At 42.6% G+C, this 2,899-nt stretch overlaps 1 long non-coding RNA gene across 1 annotated transcript; it reads right to left on the bottom strand.

Annotated features, from left to right (window-relative positions):
• Positions 1 to 567: 567 nt before the first annotated feature.
• On the bottom strand, positions 568 to 1,773 carry LOC104598310 (uncharacterized). The gene is made up of 2 exons (XR_016078861.1): positions 1,423 to 1,773; positions 568 to 1,272 (listed from the first exon to the last, which is right to left on the bottom strand). It is a non-coding gene; the product is annotated as an uncharacterized LOC104598310 (long non-coding RNA).
• Between the last annotated feature and the right edge of the window lie 1,126 nt (positions 1,774 to 2,899).

Here is a 2,899-nt window from a genome sequence, read left to right as displayed (position 1 = left end):
ACAGCCTGCCTAACGCAGACCCACAGCATGGCACAGGCCTGCACGGGCTTGGGCCATGAGCTATGCTGGGCCAAGCCCCCAAATTATCCCTAAAGAGGACAGGCACAGCCTGTTTTACACCTCTATATGTAAGGAACTCGATTTCAGGTTATGTAAAAGAAGAAAAAAAAAAAAAAAAAAAGGATATCTCACTTGTACTAACGTAAAGAAATCGTGATGTATATTTTACCTTTATACCGACGGATTCTGTCCGTCCGTATATAGCGAAATTGTTATATCCCGATGTATTATATTGGTTTCCAAGGTCATACTCATTTTTTTGTTATGATGCGCGTCTATATTTTGAACTTAATTTGGTTTGAAGGAAAAAATAGGAAAAGGTAAGGAAACCTAAACCTTTACAAACTTTGTATAGGTTCTCGTCTCTTTCCTGTCCTTTCCCTATCTTTTCCTTCAAACCAAACATAGCCTTAGGTGTTTTGGAGAGTCATTATTATTAATTGCTAAAACTTGTTAGGTTCGGTACACCAATGAAAATCAAATGTTTCGATCACAACAATACTTCACTGGATCTCAAGCTATTTCACAACAAAATTAGATTTAATATTATTTTCTTACATGGGTGATGGGTCAATGACCATGGCGTGCCATTGTTATTTACTAGATTCTGTAACTATATATATTTACCCTACTACTTCTAGCGTCAATGTCCGCACCAAAGACGCCATAAGTCAGCACCCTCAGTTGGTTCATCAGCTTCCTTGTTCAAATCGCATATTACAACACTGCTCGAGTTCGTCCCTTTCTTTGAGCTTAACAACCTCTCCTTAGAAACATGAAGAGGAGCCATGTCCACCAGCAGATCTCTTGGCCTCTTTAACGTTCTCTTCAACCTTTTCTTCTCCTTTCCTTCATCACAACCTCCTCCCTTATTCCCTCCACCAGAAGAACTGAACCCCGAAAGACCCTCCTTCAAACCGAAGTCCTCCATTATAAAGGACGGTTGCCAGACAATGAAGTTGTTGGTTGATGGCTTCTCTGGATGATCACCACCAATTCTTCCATTAAGCAATTGTATTCTGTGCGCTTCTCTCTCTACCAGGTCGCAGAAGGCCCTCACCTCTGGAGACTTTGTGCCTCCTTCAGAGTCGCTGTAGTCCTTTTGCTCCATTTCTGATCCTTTCATTTCCACCTCCAACGTTAGCATCCCAATCTAACCAAAAACCAAGGGAAACGTAGGACCAGGATCTCCAGAAATACTAGAAAGAAATACTAAACAACACGACGAAAGCAGCAAAAACAGTAATTATAAAGATGATACCAACAACAACAGCACTATATACGTAAGAACAAGAACAATTAATCATATAAAGAGCAGAAATTTTAAGAGATATATAAAGAATAGTTCAACGTTCTTCCGACCATATCGTCCTCGGAGATTCCACAGAATTGATTTAGAACATCTAAAGGAGAAAACAAAGATCAAAAACCCATTTAGCTAGAGCTGCCAGCAAAATTGGTGCGATTGAACCATCTCTGCACTGTTTTTGGTGAAACAGAATTCTGGGTTTTCAACTTTTGATCAACTTCTAAAGTCTGATGACTAATATGGAATACATATATAGCTGAAGGAGATCAATGGAGGAACTCTGGATCCGAGTCCCAATCGAGGAAGCTGGGAGGAAGTGGAGGGAAAATTCACAGGCCGCCTTGCCTTTGTTTTTCCACAACTCTTTTTCCGTGTTGGCAGTGCTGCTTGACAAGATCAAAAAATACTACCATTTAATTCCGTGAAATGACCAATATTTCCAAATGTATTTGTCCAAAGAGCTCTGTTCTCAATGGCAAAAAAAGATTTTCCTACACGAATCAACTAGGAGGAGATTTTCCTTTATGACCTACGTACCTTTCTTCTGCTGCCACGTATTCAATCAGTGTAAGACTCGTTCCAACAATCTTTATAGCCTTGCATTGGGAATATCTTCCCATGAAATAAAACACAAAGTAAGGAGATGTTCCAATGCAAGGCTGTTCGAACGGGTCTTGAACTGATTGAAGCCGATTTTGACGGTATTGTCGAATTAGAACCAGATTCAAAACCTTTTATGTCATTGCATCACGGAAAGAACATCCGACCATCCGGTTCAACCATTTGACCCGCAAATAAAAATACCCAATTGTCCTAAGATGGTCTTTCAAAGTTTTTTTCTATAATTATAAGCTAAATATAATAAATATTATAACTTGTTATTAGTGCTGTCGCTCGGATTGACCGAGGGCAATACAGTAATCTTACTCCTAAGATCTGGGGCCTTGAACGAGGTCTTCGAGGCCCCAAGTACTTCGGGAGGGGGCCGAAGCCAAGGGCTTGTAGACGATCCGTAGGGGTATGCAGAAGCCGAGGCAGATCACCTTTTTGAGTGTTGAGGATAACGAGGCCTAGGGGCTGAGGTGGGTGATCTCGAAAGAGTTGGTGACGAAGTCAGATGCTTGGCTGGGTGTACGAGTGGTCCGAAGGGGCCCTTAGAGTTTGCTCTGCAAGGAAAGAAGCCCTCGGGTGAAGACCCAAGGCGAGGACTTCGATGATCAAGTTAGTGTCCGCGCAAGGCAAGTAGAAGGTTCAGTGCCAAGGCACACACAGGAGGTCACTAGTAAGCACCCAATCCTCAATAACAAGAATACTAAGAGTCTTAGAGGTTCTAGATCATTTACCTTGTGGGAGGTGCCTTGCATTTATAGTCAGAGCTACTTGTGAGTGGTTGGACTCGGAATGCCCAGATGCGAGCCGTACGGGGTCTATCTCAGAAGGCCCGGATGTGAGTCGTACGAGGGCTAAGCGCAAGGATATGGCGGGGCCATGCGACGCCCTTCGATTGGGCTCGTTCGGTTCATACCGAAT

Source organism: Nelumbo nucifera, chromosome 7 (genome assembly GCF_055504915.1).
Source record: "Nelumbo nucifera cultivar China Antique chromosome 7, China Antique-T2T, whole genome shotgun sequence".
NCBI classification, from domain to species: Eukaryota; Viridiplantae; Streptophyta; class Magnoliopsida; order Proteales; family Nelumbonaceae; genus Nelumbo; species Nelumbo nucifera.
The sequence above is the reverse complement of the archived record's forward strand: the minus strand, read 5'-3'. Positions and strand labels throughout refer to the sequence as shown.